General features: G+C 46.1%; 1 protein-coding gene across 1 annotated transcript in view; it reads right to left on the reverse strand.

Moving 5' to 3' along the window:
• Positions 1-18,209, reverse strand: part of ZHX2 (zinc fingers and homeoboxes 2) — a 261,516-nt gene extending 243,307 nt beyond the window's left edge. Inside the window, exon 1 of the mRNA XM_085605035.1 lies at positions 17,956-18,209. The gene's annotated coding sequence lies outside the window, so the exon portion shown is untranslated. The remainder of the gene's footprint in view (positions 1-17,955) is intronic.
• Between the last annotated feature and the right edge of the window lie 1,526 nt (positions 18,210-19,735).

The raw sequence follows: 19,735 nt of genomic DNA on the forward strand, positions 1-19,735 counted from the left end.
ACAGGTGATTTTCATACCTTATTGTTCGTAGGGTTTTAGACGCCGATATATTCCTTATCCGGTGTTTCCTTCGTCTACTCCCTCAGCTCTTGGAAAACGCTCCGTTTCAAATGAGTATTTTGATTGGTTTATTTATATTTCCGGCGTGGTTACGTCCGGCGTTTTTCCCGTTGCGTTGCTGTGGCAACGTTAGGTGTGTTTACGGCTGGAGTCTCCTTCGTCTCTTGGGGCTCGACTGTCATTTCGTTTTGTAGGTTTCTTTCACTGTGTTATTGTCAAGGTTTTGTGGTATAGCGATATCGTATGGCATTCGCAAGTTTGTTTTGTACTGGAGTTGCCGAGAAATAGGCATTTCTTATGGCAGGGACCCCTTCACTCTATCTCATTTCTTTGGTGTGTGTTATTGAGCAGGCGTTTGCGGAACTTATCCTTGTTAATAAAGTTTCTTAAAGTTCTACTTTTTTGTGCTGTGACAGACAATAAAGACCTCAAACTCTGTGCCTCGGGAGGAGGAGGCAAATGGAACTCTTCTTTTAAAAGATGTGTGTTAGTTCTGTCATTTCGTTCAGACCATTTTCTATGGTTCCTAAGAACATTATGGTTTTTGCTTCACTTTTTGATAAGGAAGCATCGATGTTTTTGCCTTGAATGTGTCGTAGAACTGTCCATTTAATGTCGTTTGGGCCATGGTTTTTTTCAATACAATGAGAGACCATGGGGGCATTGAGTGTTCTGCATTTGATCCTGGAGCGGTGTTGGGAAATGCGATTTTTTATAGGTTGGATAGTTTTCCCAATGTAGGCCAGTGGACATGAACAAACAACGCAGTACATGACGTTGTGGGTGTTGCAGTTTGTGAAGTCTTCATGATTTACATATTTGTGACCATACACAAATCTGGTGCCTTCTATAGTGCTGTCACATGATACACATGTTCCGCATTTTCTGCAATCATTGCACTGCCTTTTGCATAATTTGTGTCGCCAAACGACGCACACGAATGAAAACTGCAGGCAGAGTGGAGACACGGCTTCGGAATCCGTATTGATTCCAAGAAGCCCTCGCATGGTGAGAGCAGTGCATGCGCTGCATTCGCCAGGCCGAGACCTAAAAAGGGGTGTTTCATCCAGACTGCAAACTCCTCATGTACCATTTTGATCAAAATATAAATGTAGACAAAACAAAAAACTGTCAGCTGATTTGGCTTAAAAAAATATATGCCACAGATTCTGAGAATTCTGTTTTCAACTGTGTACACAATATGTGGCTATCATCCCAAATTATTGGTGCCATTTTTTTTTTTATTCTGTTGAAGTAAACCAGCACTTATTGTTAGTCATAAATACAAGTCATCTTTAACCCCTTCCATGCTCATGACGGAACGGTTCCGTCATGAGCCACGGTTGAGCTGTGCTCATGACGGAACCGTTCCGTCATGAGCCCGCCCGCGCTCGAACCCTTCAGCACCGCGGCGGAATTCGCCCAGCGCTGAAGGGGTTAACTAAGACCTCAGCTTAATAGCCAAATTAAGACAATATTCAACTTCGGACCCAGTTTTCTGGCATATATACGCCTGTTGTATACGAACTTGACGGCATTGGTTCGGATTGCGGGACACTGTTCTCGCCATTTACCAATCCAGAGGGGTACCTGCCAGGGCTGCCCACTATCTCCTTTGTTGTTCGCTCTGGCAGTCAAGTCCCTGGCGGCCTGGGTCGAAAGTGACCCGGTGCTCAGGGGGTTCGATTGGTCCCGCTCAGATCGTATAGCTTTATACGCTGATGACGTTCTCTTTTTTATGACGGACCCGTGGTACTCTGGGCCCCGCATATTAGAAATTCTTAGGGTATTTGGTGGCACCACCGGCCTCCACGCCAATCCTGCTAAATCCATACGCTTTCCAGTATGTGGGCATCAAGGCCGTGAATCGTGGGCTGCGCAGCTGTCCCGGGCCACGGATGGGTTCAAATATTTGGGGATTTATATCTCCCCGTGCCCCAAGATTTCATGGGCACATAATATCACCCCATTATTGGTCAGACTCAAGAACGAAACGACGATATGGTCCGCTCTCCCTTATCCCTCTATGGGCGTTCGGCCATTTTTAAGATGGTGTCCCTGACTTGGATTTTATATCGCCTCCAAAATTTTCCGTACCCTATCCCTCGCGCATAGTTTGCACAAGTAAATGCAATACAAAACAACTTTCTCTGGGGCGGTGGAGCTGTCCGTGTGGCGCTCCGCACATGTGCACAGTCCACGTACTGTGGAGGGATTGCGGCGGCAGATATATATTTGGCATTAAGATCATCACCTATGCAGATGACACTCAGCTAGTAGTGGCATTAAATAATTCTGAGGGGTCATCCAGCACCTTAGGTACTTGCCTAGAGGCGGTAGCCAAGTGGATGGAACTCTTGTGCCTTAAGCTCAACGGGGACAAAACCGAGATTATGTTCCTGGGCAACCCTCATTCTTCCATTCCCTCTATCCCTACTCCTTCATGGCCAGTCTGTCTTGGCCCGGCCCCAGCTCCAAAGGCACAGATTAAGAGCCTTGGCATGTGGCTGGACAGTTCCCTCAACTTTAACTATCAGGCCACTAAGCTCTCAGCCACTTGTTACAGCCTGATGAGAATGCTACGAAAAATCATTCCCCTTCTTCCCTTCCAGGCAAGAAGGATAATGGTACAGGCCCTCATACTCTCCCACCTTGATTACGGGAATGCTCTATACCTGGGAGCTCCCCAAATCACCATCCATAAACTGCAAATAATACAGAACTGCGCTGCCCGTCAACTTCTCCAATTGACCTGATGGCAATCTGCCAAACCAGCACTTAGGAGCCTCCATTGGCTCCCAATTTCAGCCAGGATACAGTTCAAAGCCATGTGCCTGGCTCATAGAGCCATGTGGAAAACTGGCCCGGCCATTACTCACTCCCTTGTCACTCCATATCAACCCCCCAGAAATCTTCGTTCCAGTTCCTCTTTTCTGGACACTCCAAAGATAATACGAAGATCAAGATGGGGTGGACGCTCTTTTTCGTTTAATGCACCTAAACTCTGGAATACGCATCCCGTTACTCTATGGAAGGAAAAAAAATCTGCTGGCCTTCCGTAAACTCTCAAAAACTCACCTCTTGGAGGAGCCAAGATGGCGACCGGGACGGCAGCGTAGGCTCCCGGCTCCGTGAACCTCCGCATCCCGCACAGATATCCTGCATGAGATCCTTAGCCGGCGCTATATGCCCGTGTTGGTGACTGAGAGCGGCAACCGATCGTGTGATCCTGCAGTTTCTGGCGGCGGTACCGCCGGAGAAATGTCCATTTGAAGTTTGCGGCCTGTGCAACCCTGGAACCGGGACCTCGGGTGGACAACATGGCCGTGCGGCAGTTCAACAACAGCGGCCTTTGGTGACTGGGTGGAGTCGGACCACCGGAGCGGTGCGAATATTGGCCTGCATTTCGCCGTGGTCGTTCCTACCACTAAGCGTAGCAGAACGATTGCATGCCCGAGGTGGCAATTCCACGATTCTCCGGTAATTGCCTCGGCCTTCGCCGGTGGGCTGCCCGGACGCCGCCCGTAACTCGCCCCGATTCTCGCGGGCTGCTCCTGGATTTTCGCGGGCGCGGGTCCGAGGTGGGGATGACTGTTGCCCGTGACCACACACCGGATATATATTTTTGCCTGCCCCCGGAGCCCTGTTTCCAGTGACATGGAACTTGAGGTGCTTGTGCCCGAGTCCCGGTCCCAATCTGGGGTGGACCTACCCGGCGGACATCTTGATAGGACGAAGTCTACCATCCTGTACACTGGGTCTCAGCAAGATTGGGAGTGTGCGACTATGAGGAGCGGAGCGGAGCGAGCGCTGGGAGCTGTGCTGGGGTACAGTGACCTTCTCGAAGCTCTCGGTGCCCTTCATTCCACCTTGGTTCACGGCGCCTGGGTATTGGAGAGAAAGTTTGATGGTGTGGCAGCAGCGTCGGAACAGTTGCGGCCTGCCTGTCCCCAGGTACACAGGGACTTCCTACCCTTCACACAGGAGGACAGTGTCGTGGCCGCCCCCGTGAATAGGGAAAAGCTGGAAACTCCAGACAGTGTACCAACGTGTGATCGGCTGGCTGTGGGTCGGGTCTGTTCCGGAGGTTTTGGATTTGAGTGGGGGGTGGCGGCTTTGTCCCACGCGCAGCATCCGGCGACCCAGGCAATACTCAAGCAACAGTCGCCTGCTCTGGCTGATTCCGCCTTCCTGGACCTTGTGTGCAGTGCAGATCCTGGGGCAGCACTGGGAAAGACGACCCTCCATAATGCTGACTGTGTCGGGATTCAGAGACATCCACCCTACATGTGTGTCCCTTCCTGGTCTTTTTTGGACGCTCCTCTTCCTTGTAACATTGGACATGGCACTGGGTCGATGGGTATGCATGGGTAGATTCGCAAAGAGTGGCAAAGGATAAGGCTGATCCTTCAGAGGTGGGCATCTAATAGGCGGGCGGGCTCAGGGGTTGCATGCTCTCACGGCATAACTGTTAGTGTAATAGGTGCATAATGTTCCCCATTTTTCTTTGACATGGTCGATTTTGCGTTGTTTACTGTTTGCTTTGGGGGAAATCATATTGTGCGGGAGGGAGAAGCCGGGGGCATGTTTTGAAGGCCCTCCTCCAGTTTATTAATACTCTCTTTACCCCCCGTCTGGTGGGGTTTCTTTTCTTACTTCTTTTTCTCTGTTTCTTCTATATTTCGGGTCTGGTTCTGGGGCGACAGGCACACTGCTGGGGGGGGGGGGGGCCGTACTCATCTGCAGAGGTGCAGGGTGGGGGGTTGGGGGAGGGGATTCTTTAGTCTTTAACCCTTTTTTCCATGGCCTCCTTTTTCTTCTCTCATTCTTCTTTGTCTTTCTTCTCTGGGATCAGCATGGTAGGACTCCTTCGCTGTTAATCACTGCTTTTTCATGTGTGCCTCAATTTCCGTGGTGTTTTCTGGGTCTTAGGGCAGGGGACTGCAGGCGCAAATGGCCGTGATATTCCTCCACATCCTGAACTTCCTGTTTCAGCGCCATTGACTTGATGGATTGCTGTTTATTGTTGACGTTTATTACTCTGCCTGCCATTTTTCGCTGCTGGGAAATTGTTCGGCACCTTATCCTTCCATCCCTTATTATAAAATGAAAACCTTTTGTATCCTGGTCTCTTACTTGGGCTGTTCGGTGGCCGAGAGTATACTAACATGGAGACTCTGCTCCCCGAGGTGCCGCCTGTGATAAAATGTGCTTTCTGTTACTCTGACTGCTTAGCGGCCGGCCCCGGGGGTTGTAGGCCCATACTTGTAATTGGTTGAAATGTCAATAAAGGTTTTTACAAAAAAAAAAAAAAAAAACTCACCTCTTCAAGACATCGCTCCAATCGACTTTGCTGACCTGCCTGTCTGTCTACAGCGCTGGGAGGCCTCAGGGTAGCCATGCGCTATATAAATACAATTTCATTCATTCATTATGTTGCATCTCACATCCTAGTAAATCAATGAATTATGGTACAATTCTCCCACTGACCCGGTGTATGCTATTGAGCACGCCACTATGGAACAGGTCCCCCTACTCCATTTATTACATAGCTACACACGGCTGGACCATTTGCCGGCAGACAAGCCATACAGTTGTGGCGGGCTAAGACCAGACAAATGGGATGGAAAGGGAGGCTCACTCAACAAACCCCCCTGTGGCATGTTACATACCTCGGAACTGCTACCGCACTGAGGTTTCCGGGATGGGACCTGGTGGGGATTTCGACCCTTGGAGAGGTTATGAGGGGCGCTACGCTAAAATCATTTCAACAATTACAGACCGATTTCGGCCTCCACAAGTCACAATTTTACACATTTTTACAGCTCCGACATGCACTCTCCCCCCAGATTCGTACTATAGAGACTCTACCCGAGTTCCAGCCCATGGAGGGTCGCCTGCTCATGGGGGGCCTTGGACTTCACAAAATCAGGCAAATATATCAAACGCTGACGACACATAACCCCACCACTCTGGACAAGAACCGATTCGCTTGGCAGGCAGACATTCCTGAATTGATAGATGACGATTGGGCCGAAGCGATAGCCAGCCCTAGGGGCGCAGCTGTTTCCACACACTACAGGCTCATCCAGTTCAAATAATTGCATTGAGTTTAATACAGTAGGGTACGACTGTGGAGGATGGGGGTCATTCAGTCCCCAGTGTCTGCGGTGCGTTAGTGAGGATGGTTCCTTTTTCCATACGGTATGGACTTGCGCGGACCTGCAGCCCTTTTGGAACAGGGTTCGGTCATGTCTTAATGGGGTGCTGGGGTGGGTACTCGCACTGGTCCCCCGGCTGTTTTTATTGCAGTCCACGGATGACATCAGGGGGAACCGTTACAAACAGCAACACCCACTGTTCCTTGCCCTCACTATCGCCAAGAGAGACATAGCGCAGGGTTGGAAAGCATCATCTCCTCCGACCATAGGCAAATGGAAGACCGAATTAGATAAGTGTATGGGAGCGGAGATCACAGTCTTTGAGGCTAGGGGCTGCCCCAGGAAGCATTGCAAGATATAGACATGGTGGGCGACATACCGTGGAATCGACTTGCCCCCCCTGTCTGAGGAGGACCCATGAGTGGAATTCTCCGATCCCTGCCATGCATCACCCCAAATTGTATCATTTGATTGTATTAATATTTTGCTGGGCTGAATATGGGGTAATCTGTTGAATCATGTGCTATACCTCGGAATTTGACCACGTCTGCATTTTGTTCTTATTTTTGGTTTACCTGCATATTTGGCAGGATTTGTGGATCTTCATGGAATGGTTATTGACGTACATATGGTCCAAATGATCATACGTGTCACTGTGGGGCTTTCGCCTAATATACTGCAAAACGACCAAATAAAATTTGTTAAAAAAACATGGACAATATTTTGGTCTATATTTTGGCACAAAAAAAATTATAGCAACTACCTTACAATCAATTCATAAGTCTCACACACCCATGCAAGCTCCTGTTCTAGAATACTGCAACTTGTTCTAAATGGAAATCTGAAACACTCGCTGGGAAAGCCCTCCTATCAGTACAGAATTGAAAACCAAGACTCAAATAGTATCAGACGGCAAGATCAAACAACCCTATAATTACATCAATTTAGCTGTTCGCTACCAAATTCAATATTTTACGTGAAAATTTGTGTTTTATCTAAAAAGCATTACAAGCACTTGCTAACGAGGATTTCTCCAAAGGATTTATCTGCTGGGAGAACCTCAACCACATGGCCAATTGTGGCTCAAGAAGGGTCTCTGGGATTTCATCTGAAGGCGATCTGAACTAGGTCAACACTAAGACCCTGTCTCTCCACTTAAATTGTAGGCTTTATTTTTGACAAGTAACCAACGCTGTCTGCTAAAATCATCTCAATGGTCCTCTGCCCACTGTTTTCAGTATCACTGGCTCAAAAATCTTCAGTTTTCTTTATCTAAACTTTATCAGAATATCCGTCTTTAACAAATCAATGGCTTTATTTCCATTAAACCAGATTTTGGAAACCTTTACCTTGACTAAAATGCCTATCTGCTGGGAAAGCTACAATGGATTCCAAATATTTCCGTTAAGCTGGTTTGTGGATTTGGGAAACAAGGCCACAGTGCTAGGGCACAAAACATATCTCCACTGGTTGCCGATACCACAATGCATTATTTTCAAATCTCTGCATTGACCATCACAGCTGCTAATCCGGTCCTCCAACTCCCATTTCAACAGACACTTGACAGTCTGAAAATCTGAGAGTCATAACCAATGTGACAGGTATGCCTTTTTCATAGCCATTTAAAAAACCTGTGGAACGGACTTTACCCACCTATTTCCAAGATAATAATCTTTCACGCCATCAAAAGTTACATTTTCATCCATTAGCAAGAAGTAAGTCCTAGCTCCAGGATGTTCTTTAGAGAACACACACCTATTAAGATCTTCCACAACATAAGCCACACCCATATACCGGCAACCATTAATAATTTGTGGTTAGATATTCATAAAGAAGTCTGGAGTAAGTGTGCTTGCAGGATCTAAATTTAGGTGGCAACATCCCCAAGAGGGCTTCTACACTGTGAAAACACTTAACTACCAAGAAGCAAAAAAAGTTCAAATGCACATTTTCATTGCTTTCCAAAGAGTAATATTGTAGACCCCATTACAATTTTATATCAGGAAATTTGCGACAGTCACAGACTTTCAAGACGACTTCTGGAATGTTCGGTCAATTCCAATAAAGACACAAACTACTTACCCAAAAGGATATGCTCGAAGGAACTCTTCAAAACACCTTCTAGGGCTGTTATAATCAGCGGTCTCCACAATCAAACTGAAGTTCACCAAATCTCATTTCAAAAACAGAACTAGTGTTTATTTCCCAGTTCACATAATACAGTTTTGTAGTCAACTAAATCAAATCTAATCTAGAACAATCAGTATTACTCCGTAAATCCAAATATCGGATGTCAACTGTAACCTTCACAACCTTTCCAGTCACATTTAGAGAAATCAATTTATACCAAGTCACCCTTTAGGTCATTTCATTGCAGAGGTGAATGAAGCAATAACAACTCCAAGATAATTGAAAACAATCACGACTAAACACTAATCTTGCTAATTATCATCATGTTTGTGTATTAACCAAGAACATTCTAAGAAAAGAGAGTTAGCGATCTACACTCACTACTTCCTGAATCAAACTTGTATCATGCTAATGCTTCAAGCTATTTACTAAACAGGATTTGGACACTACTGAAAACACATGCTGTGCCGAGGCAATGCATTATCCCACAAATTCAAGACTACATTAATAAATAGGTCCCAAAGAAAACCTAAATTCAACATCTTACCCATTTTATAAGACAACATCTTACCCATTTTATAAGACACTATTTAGATCAATCGCTTTTCCTGACCAGAGCTTTACAGCCAGGAAGATCAGTTACTGTTAAACCCTCTGGTGATGGGGCAGGAGTGAGATGCTGATTATCCTCACCAACTCAAAAGGTGACGCCTGTATTTCAACATGGTATACTTTATAAATTATATGACAGTCCGCCATTATTTAAAAATTGAGACAGGTTACCAGGTGTCAATATTTTTTCCTGCAGGGCGACAGTTATTAACAGCTCAATATGCTTTTAACCTTCTGCTCACCACATTAGAAAGCACTCGTTTTTAATGGCAAAATACCATCTAAAAGAGATGAGAGCCAGTAGACCCATTATCATACAATGGCTGGGGAGATCAACAGTGAACTCGAAAGAATTTGTAACAAGGACTCTCCTTGCTTCAACTGCTGACTGCCTTACGAGTGATTTACACATGCTGAGCAAATGTAACCAGGGCACTGTCCTATTTAGCTAACAACTATATTCTAGTGCGTGACTAGCGTTTTGGAAGTAAAATAAATAGGATTAAAAGGATTAGGGGACGAATTATCAGTTTATCAGAACTAAGCAATTACCACCTTTATGTACTGATTTGACCACCCAACAGCTTGAGTTTTGAGGTCTTTCAATACCCGATTAACCAAGGAATGCATATCAACCTTTGCAACATACTCAGTGCCTTGTTAATCACTACATGGGCAAGTTCTAACACGGTACGCAACTGAGTTTTGTGATTTAAAATTTGTATTTTAAAAATCCCACCCACAGAATAAAGCTAGATAAGGAGAAAAATTATTTAATATACGAGACATGATTTCATGTCACTGTTAACCGGCAGCTCTTGCTTACATAATTAGACATTTTCCTTTAAAATTACTACATTTTATACTAGCAGATGCTTTCAAACTTACGTCTTTTTCATTTATATCAAACTGCTTTCAACCCAGGTCCACTAAAGATCTAGTCTGTGAACAGTCAGAAAAATCTTACAATAAATATTTGCCAAGGACTTTAGCATGCTCCCCACACACCACCTTGGAATCTTTGTCCATAATAGCACTGTTCAATCTGCTTGGAGAGCGAGCTCTAGTACGAGACATTGAATCACCATTACATACGTGTACAGGGTGCTAAACTGGAATAGTAAAATTGCCAATGTCTTTTTTTTCATCTGGAAGTAGATAAAGCGGTGTATATTGTGGAAAAAAGTAATTCAGCATATGCTAATGAGGGTCTCCTGTGATTGGGTGAGCTGGATTATTTGTTGAAAGGTATTTTTCAAAGACGATTTAGTAGGAAATGTAACATTACCTTTCGAGGCCACTGAACAGGACTAAACCTCACTAATATATTTATCAACATCATTCTTTGTCAGGCCTTATGTATATGTGACATTGTTTTGTGCCAGCAATTCCAGATTAATACCAAGCCTTACCTTATTATACTCAGATGTATAAAACGGAAATAAACCTAAAGGTCGAAAGATTTGTAATTTAAACTACAGGTGCAAATCCTTATTTTTTTTTTAAATCAAAATAAAAGTGTTGATTTCCAAAACCTCCTACCACAATATAAACCACCTAAATTAAGAACACTGTCTTTAAGATTGGGAAGTAAGATTTAAAAATGTTAAAACCCGTGCCAGGCAAGTTTGATTCGAAAAATTGAGAAACTGACGAAAAAAAGTTGAAAGTTATTGGGCGGTGGGCTGGTTGGCTTATGGGGGCAACAGATCAAAGTATTCAGCACAGTGCCTTGTCAGTGGACGATTCTGGGAGAAAACGAATGAAAGTCACCACCTTTTTAAACCATGACGGAAGGCGTAAGCCACTTTCTGGCTTTGGAGAGTGCATACAGCTGTCAGTAGCGCAGTGTATGCCTGTGCTATGTTTTCACCATACATGATATTGGGCGTTGCAAGTCTCTCTTCTGACATGGCTCCGCAGATTCTCTCTCCTCAAATACGCATGGTCCATTGCGCTACAAGTACCTGCCCAAAGTAGGGGGTGGGGCAGGAAAATGAAAAATGTTGCTGACAGCCTGAGGAGTGTCATTAGGTGTGGCCTTGCTGCTTCTCATTCCCTTCCCAGTGTCTCTTCCTTATCTTTAGGTGTCTCTCTATTAACCTTTCAGTATCCCTCCGTCAAGAATTTGGTCACAGCCTCTATCTGTATTTTTAGATATGCTTTCTCTGTGTCTCCACTCAGTTTCAAATGTTGTGGATCGCTACAATACCTTTCTCATTAGATCTCCAAATGAGTCCCAGGGTTTCTTTCAAATATCTGCTACGATCCTTGCTATGTCCTAGAATTTCTGTTCATTAGTCCGTTACTTTTGCTCTTTCACAATGTCTTTGCATTTCTTTTTCACCTGGTTTGTCAGAATCTCTATCATGCTCACCAACATCACCTGGGTCTTGGCTGCTCTCCTTTCTGATTACGGTCTTCAAATGTCACTTAGTACCGCACTGTCCTTCACACTAGACGCTATGGAAATGTGAGAACATACAGTTGGCTAAGAGAAGGAGTCTCTCTCTCTCTTACTGGAGTGAGGGTAGTGTGCATCAGTGAGTTCCCAAAGGAAGACCCTTCTATACCCAGGTACAGCGAGCACTGTGCATCAGCCCCTGGTAAAGCCATGCAAATTTGTACTCCTAATGCATCTCTACCTTGTCCCTGTGGGACCCCACCATCAGGCCTAAAGGGGGGGGGGGGGGGGTCAGGGAAGTCCTACCCTACCCCTTTCTTTATTTCTCTGTTTTTGACAACTGCAAGCACACCACTCAAGCTCAACTTCTTGCCTGTTGTCTACTGGTCTATTCCTCCCTGGCCCCTTGCATGATTTTGCAAAACTATTCTCTTATACAGAAACCCTGCCACACAGCAACCAAATCTATATCTGCCAGACTATGGACACTACTGGAAAAACTGTAGTAGTTCCAACTTTCTATTCCAAATCCCAATACTTTTAATTAAACACAAAGGATCATTTTCTCCATGGCTCATTAACGCAAATCATACAACAGGCTCGCTGAAACATTCACCATTCTATTGGCTCTCCTGAATGAGTCGCAGTGCAGCTCTTAAAATGACAGCATTCCACAAAACCCTCTTTTCTATGGGCGGACAAATACACTACAGAGCGCAACACATAGCATGCAATATGGTCAGTGTAGAAAAGACCACTAGAATAGTCAGCTGCTGGTACCTCCAGTCTGCTTACCGAAAGTAAATCCTTCCCGTAGAGAAGTCTGTTGTGGAGCCTGCAGAGCCCCAAGGATGCCACTGCTATGGTTCTGTCTGACGTAGACACCTACTTTGACTTGCAACTTCCACGCTTCCAGCCTAGATTCTTTTGAGACTATCAGATTCATTTCACGTCCCCCTAAAATCCAAATGTGGCTAACACATTGGCGTGACACAACGCCGCAGTACACTACACACTAGGGCATGGCCAAAGTGCCCAACCATACAGCCTGGCTTCCCAGATTATGGCATATTCTGGACATGGAGAAGATCATGCTGACAAGCGGAGATATATCAAGAGTTTTGGGACCCATACACAACATTGCTTTCGTGAAATTCTGCAAACCGACATGCCCCAAATATCTTCGGCTGTAGCGGCTGACTGAAGTGACCCATGACACACATGGAGCAGTCAATGGTGTAGGGGCGGTGAAGAATACTGACCTCATACGGGACACTTAGACTCACTAATAAGAGTGAGCAAGAGAAGGGGGTATCTGGGCGAGGGGATAATTGATTTCATGTTCATATGGTTTGAGACACAGCATTACTCAACACTCCCAACTGAGACCTCGGGCGCAGTCTCTCTACGCAGCATAATGTTTGGTTTTGAAAAAACAAAACAGATTTGAACCATAAACCATCAAAGAATAATTCACCACTTTGAGCACCTCACTGGCCTCAACCTGCCCACTACAACCTCATGTCCACCACAGATGAGGAGGACATGGAAATTGTAGCTGCAACTCATCAAGCTTTAATGTTAGCGGGATACATTCTGAGGCAGGCCTATTAATAGTCATAGTTTTGTGAACCGGTCTCATGCTACATTGGACTATTACTAAGGCTCAAAAAGGCCAATCGCTGTGCCAGCAGCTGGAACAGAATCATGCAGTCAGACAAATGGCTTTTCTCATGCAATTTTACCGCATCTTATTAGCCATAGAGGTCTACGAGTTCTATAGGCAGCCAACCACTCAAACAACCAGGCACCTCTCTTCTAAACGTACTGCAATAGCATCTACCTGGTCAGCACCAAGCGACCAGCAATGGTAAATTTATCTGATACAATTACAGCTTCATATAATAAAGCCCTTCACAAAAAGGGTTTCTTTGAAGATGCGTATTAGATAAAAGGAAACACCAATGACAATATACATTTCATTGTACACACCTGAAATACCTGGTGATATACATGAATATACATCAATAATAGAACGAAATCCAATATTTTGTGCTAATTTATTAATTGAATTGCGTTAGTTCTAGGAAGAAAATTTAGCCGAGGAAACAAAAAAGATTAAAACTACAGTACAACACAGATAATGCATTACAACACACAATAATCGAGATTTGTTTGTTTAAAAGAAAATATCTCACTAGGATAACGCGGGCAAACAAAAGTACACACTTTTCTGGAGCATGTGAACATGGTTTTCAAAATTTTTTTGCTTGACAAACTTAACTGTCAAACAAAACTATGGAAAACAAAAAAACACATTAGCTCTGGCATCTTAGTATTTGGCAACATACCTGTATTAAGGGTGCTATTAAAAACTGAGCATGGACCAATAATGCCCCAAATGAAATAATGTACTGCATATCGCAAACGCTGACTGGCTGCTAGACTCACAGAACATGTAGGTATGTATAGAAGTTTACGTTCCCTGTGAAAAGCAAAGCTTGAATGTGTAAATATAGGTTACACTGCTTGAAAGGATGGAGGAACTAGCCTCGTACGAAGCAAGTCTTATTGACGTTTTGGCCAACAATATACAACACATGCCGTGCGACACATAATTTTACATTGATCGACTTAATTCTCAAACCATGATACTACTCTGCAGTCTACAAGCTACTGGTTTCCTCTCTGAAGACGTGCACACTATCCTGGACTCACTGCGAGGAGGCACATTCCTTATCTTTTGAAACATGAATTTCCATCTAAATCCCTAATCCTTTGCCAGTCTCCTTCCAAGCTGTGCACGCTCCGCTCCACAAATACACAAGAAATTGTCTTGCTCCCATAGTCACAGCACAACCATCCATTATTACCCCCGAGTGAATCACTCTCCGGTATAGGATACCCTGAAACCACAACTAAACACCAAAGTATTCACAAGACTAGCCCAGTGTTCCTTGGCCAAATTCACAATCGCCTTATCCCACTGTTGGGCTCCTCCTCCGTCACCCTGTTCAACAACAACCTACAGCTGGCATTGAACACCCTCAATACATAATCTACATCTCACCCAGCTGCCCCAAGTCTACAACCCTTAAACCACCCCACCAAACCCCTAAAGGGGTTTACGTATCCACCAGCGGCAAGACATCTGTACCCTTCTCCAGCATCTCAACACCTGCAAACCAGCCCTTAGCACCCTATCCTAGGGTAACCTTTAGATGGCACATTATAACCACAGTACATCAACGCTCTTCGCTCCCAAGCCCAACAGGCTTGCCGCAACCCACTTACCTCCATATCCTCTACTCACCCAGAAACTACATACTCTGGCCAGTCACTGACTTTATCTCCTTATTCAACAGAAACACTACCTCTAGCATGATGCACAAGTCGTTTACAATACAGTTGGCAACACATTTTTGATACAGCGTGTGAAAAATGGGCTCTCCTTTCGAATTCTACCCAGTTTTCGTAGTGAGTGAGGTACTTCCTGCAAAAAGGCCCCTATCGTTCTACCAATTAACAAACACTTCTTTGCCCGGAAAAGACTAAAGGCAGTCACCCTGACACTTTACAACTCTGCCATGTAAACAACCACTGTTAGAATAGAATGCCACCAAAAAACAGGGGTCTTTGAAACTACTTAGGCTAGTCTTCAAGACTGTCCATCACACCCCTCCCCCCCCCCACACACACACATCCCAAATGTGCTACATCCATGTAATCAATATATTTAGGTCAATTAATCCTTTTGAATTACCGCCACCAATCAACCCTGGATCTTGCCTACATTCAAACCTCTTCTGCGAGCGGATTCAAGTGCTACCTCAGACATCTTGAGCTCGAACTCCTTGCCTGCTCCCTGATTTCACTGGCGGTCTCTTTCGCCCTACGAATTCCCACGGAGACTGCTAAAAGCATAATGAGTAATGCATGCGTCATCTCTGTCTAAATTCATCATCAGCCACAGCTCGGTGATCCACCCAAACTACTCATGGCGTTATGTACTGTTGCTTTAGGTTGTACAGCATTTCTTGTACAAATGCTAGTGCTCATTAATAGACAAATATTGCTTTCGTCGATGCTCGTTCTATCCTAGGATATTTCGAGGTTAGTAAAACAACTATAAACTAAAATAAACAGTTCAGAATGGCTTTAAAGCATTTCTTTAAAAAAAACCTTCAATTTGGACTGCTACGGAAAGAAAGGGGGAGGATCAACAAAGTCGAGGTGAAAGTGGAAGTGATCGAGCTCCTCCATGGGAGTCTTCAAGTCCTTAGACCTTTCTGCAAAAGTGCCTCTGAGGAGCGTACTCTTTCCAGTCAATCGACTGATATTTTTGTTGTTATGAACTTTTGGCATGACTGTTTCCCTGATCCCGTGAGTTCACAGTTTCCGTGGTAAGAAACATTTTCCATTCTTCAAATTCATGGAAAATAATTGTATCCCACCTAATGTGAAAATGGGGAATGGTGCTGCATTTTCCCACACTACTTGCACCACTTGTACCTGGAAGTTTAGAACTACAAATTGGTGTGGGAAAAGCAGTGGCAAGTGTTTGTGAAGGATACACACACTGAAGGGTCGAGCCCCATGCACCACTGAGGTGTGCGTTACGCACCCGCCCCTATATCAAGATGGCATCCCCTCGAAGACCAATGACCGAATACACCATTCCTAATAACCACTATCGTTTTTCTACGTCGAGGCCAACTTCCAATTCACCCAACACCGCTCCCTCTCAAACAGCGTTGACGATGCTGTGTACATCAATTTATAACGTTTGCTGCAGGCATATTTATTGCTTATTTTCGGTAGATATTTTGGAGGAGCTTAGATGGCTTTCAAAGTGCACGAATAAGAACCCGAAAATGGGCGACTCTGTGGTAGTTATATCACCTCTAATTATGTTCTACAGTACAACAAATACACCCGATTTCGCAACTGGTTAGTCTCGGGGTGGGATTTGCTGACGGGCTAAAAGAGCCCACTCAGAAGAGGAACTATTTGCACTTGGGATTAGAGTAAAGGCACTCGGGGTTGCTTTACAAGTGTAGTGGAAGCTCGGATTCCCACACTGAGCAGCAAACAAAAGGCAATACGGAAGCATTTGAGGGCAGCCCCCCGCGTGGCTTTGTAGTCAATCAATCAGGTGTAACTTCTCGGCAAATCACGGCCGCACTTCCGGAGCACAACTTTTGGCAGCGAGCGAGGTCGCCAAGCACCGCTCTCAGACGCAGCCAGAGCCCCCACCAGGGAAGGGGCGCCGGGCAGGCTGGGGTAGACAGTCACTCACTAGGAGGGGGAGGTGTTTGGGGAAAATAACAAAGGAGATGCATAAAGTGTGTACCAGGCCGGGCTGCTCCGATTTAAGAGTCGGGCTACAGAGCTTAAACTGGGTCACACCGATTGTTGAATGAGACATGGAAGTTGGGACAAAAAACCACAGGGCTTCTGAACGGATACAACACGAACAGGATGCCATTCTGCAGAAGTAACTATTCGTTATACGGTCACACGCATGGCATAAAGTCTGGCTAACAACTGAGCCACAAAATTATATGAGATTGTAAACAGTTCGTTTTTGATTAAATGAAGTTTGATATTTACTGCACAACTCCGCATGAGCGAATGACTCGTGGAGGAAATCGGTGGAATGTGGGGCACAATATTGTGTACATTGTTTCAAATTATGCTTTAAAACATCGAGCGAGGCAGTTTTTAGAGTAAGCATGTTTTTCTTTTGTAGTATTTGATTTTTTAAGTGGCATAGCCAGACAGCAAAAAGTCTCACCCAGGAGGTTAAGACATCGTTCACACAGCTCAGCCAAACAAGCGCCTGCCTAGGTTGCCGGTAGTGCAAGCGCTACAGAAAGAAGTACCTGATTTTTCAATGAAACTAACAGCTCTGGCTGCATACACATGACATAAAGGAAGCAGTAACCCTAAAATTACATGTGCAAAACTTTGCTTGCCTGCAGCTGCGAGGGCTGTGTGCGCTAGGGCTGCGAGGGGTGGACCCAGGCGGGTACAGAGCGTGTCCTGACTTTGCTGCAGCTCTGGAGAGAGGGAGGAGCGGCGGCTACAGCCCCAGCCAGCGTCATGGCTTCTAGCAGCACAGCGTCACCGGGGGGAGCGGGCTGCCAGCCCCCGACGCTAGAGAGAACGGGGGGAGACAACTGGGCGCCGAGACACGGGTACCACCACCCCCCTGCCGCCGGTTTAAGGGGGTCACCCGCGTGGGCATCGCGCACTGCCAGCCTCCGGCCCCCTCGCACACCGCTCTACGTAACGCCCTATCGGCTGCGGACGCCATATTTTCTGTGGGCTGATGTCGACATCGGCAAACGTAGACATGTTTTTTTTTCTCATCTGAACCCCCCCAACGCCCTCCTCCCGGCTCAGCAGTCTCACTCGGGCCCCAAACTTTGGGGGCCCCGAGAAAGGGCTGAGCAGAGAGGAAGGGGCGCCCGCCCGGGGGCGGCGCTCCCCCGCAGAGCGCAGAAAGTTACAGCAGTGAGGCACTAGCCCGCCCCCTCGGCGCTGTGATTGCCCCCACCCACCTCCAGAGGTTAAGTTTCTTACCTGCGCTTCTCCTACCCGCCCCGGACCGTGCTCCTGGCGCCGGGGGTCTGCGGGGCTCGGACCCGCCGAAGAGCGGGTGGCAGACGAAGAAATTCGCCGCGATCAGTGGGGAATCTACGCCGAGAGCCACATGATCGCGACGTCAGAGGCCGCATTTGCATACGGTAGCAGCCTTGGCAGCGCAGCCGCCGCCGCAGCGCTGGCAGCGCACCCGCACGCAGCGCCAGCGTCACCCGCAATCCCGCAGGGGGCACTTTGCGCGCGCTGGCGGCTCGCGTGCAGTGGCGGCGTGCGCGCGGGCCGCCGGCGCTGCAATCTCGGGCATTGTGCTCTGCGGGTGCTGCTGCGCCTCTGTTCTGCAGAGCCCGCCTCGTGCCCGACGGAAAGTTCAAGGTGCCAGTGAAGAGCTCGGCGCACTGTTGATCCCGAGCACGTGCAGCGCGAGCTGCGGAGGCACTGTGTGCAGACCCGCCTGGGACATCCCGGGGCTCCTGCACCACTTTCTGCCAGAAAATGCATTTACGGGGACTGTAGCGGTGCGTTCTAGCATTTGAAAACGCTCCAAGAAGGTTTTGCAACAGCTATGGAGGAATGTATTTCGCTGTTAACTTGCATTGCAGGGAAGCATGTTCTGGGCGGATGATAATTAAAGAAAGGCGGTAGAATACACATTTTCAGTGTATCAAGAGGTTTTATTGATCTACTTGGTTCGTTCTTAGTTTTGTTCTCTGCTCATTTCTTAATATAAACGCTACATTTGGCCGTAATATTATTCTGAATTCCATATAGTAAGCAGTTTTTGGAAAGAACTCTTCTTGGGTCGTTCATTTGCAAACGATTCTTTGTAATGCCGTACCTATTCTGGATAAAATCATATTGAGTTTGTTTTTCATGTTCATTCACGTCATTTCTATCAACATGTTTAGTTAACTTCTAAATGTTGTCCACCTCAATGCATACACGTAGCAGTTGCCCATAATGGTCATTTTCTTTCCCTATGCACATATAAATATATATTTTTGCAAAACGTTTTTCAAAGGTTGCTTAATAATTAATTACTGATTGTAGATGAAATGCAGAGCATCCCAGGAGGAGGAGGGTCAAGACTTATTTGCGTATGGCTGGGTCCAAACGGAGGTGGCATGGTCCATGATTGTTAGTGGCTGAGATTAATTCAAGCATTCCATCCATCATTTTGTTGTTTTTTCATTTGATGCCCTAAGCATACCCAAAATTGGGTCATGGGCTCACTGTGCCACTGGAACCAAGCTACTTCTGGCTGAAGAGCCCTAAGTAGGGCAAAGTCAGTTCTAGGTTACCTGTGTTCCAGTTCCGGGAGGGCCCGTCTTTGGCATTTTGTGCTGGCCTGTTCCCATGAGTAACAAGGTTGAGTAATTTGCATATACCTTGGTTCATACTGAGAGGGCATGGAGGGAGAAAAACAATGGATTGAAATCCTGCCATCCTAAAATCTCATCCCCCATAGTTTAAATCAGGCCCTAAGGTGAGAAATGCTCAGTGGCGTAGCTAGCCGTTTGGCCGCCCTGTGTGGTCCCTGGGTTTGTTGCCCACGGCTGCATGAAGAGTGAGGGTGGGTAATGGCGGGTTTATCTGAAATTACTGCCCTGCGATGGCTGCAATGTAAAGTGGGGGCTGCCGATTTCCGAAACCTACACGGCAGGTAAGAGCGGGAGGGGGCCGCCGCCGCCCCCAAAACTCGTGCCACCCAGGGTGGACTCACCCCGCACCCAATTTGCTAGGCCACTGGAAATGCTTCTCT

Source organism: Triturus cristatus, chromosome 5_1 (genome assembly GCF_964204655.1).
Source record: "Triturus cristatus chromosome 5_1, aTriCri1.1, whole genome shotgun sequence".
Lineage (NCBI taxonomy): Eukaryota > Metazoa > Chordata > Amphibia > Caudata > Salamandridae > Triturus > Triturus cristatus.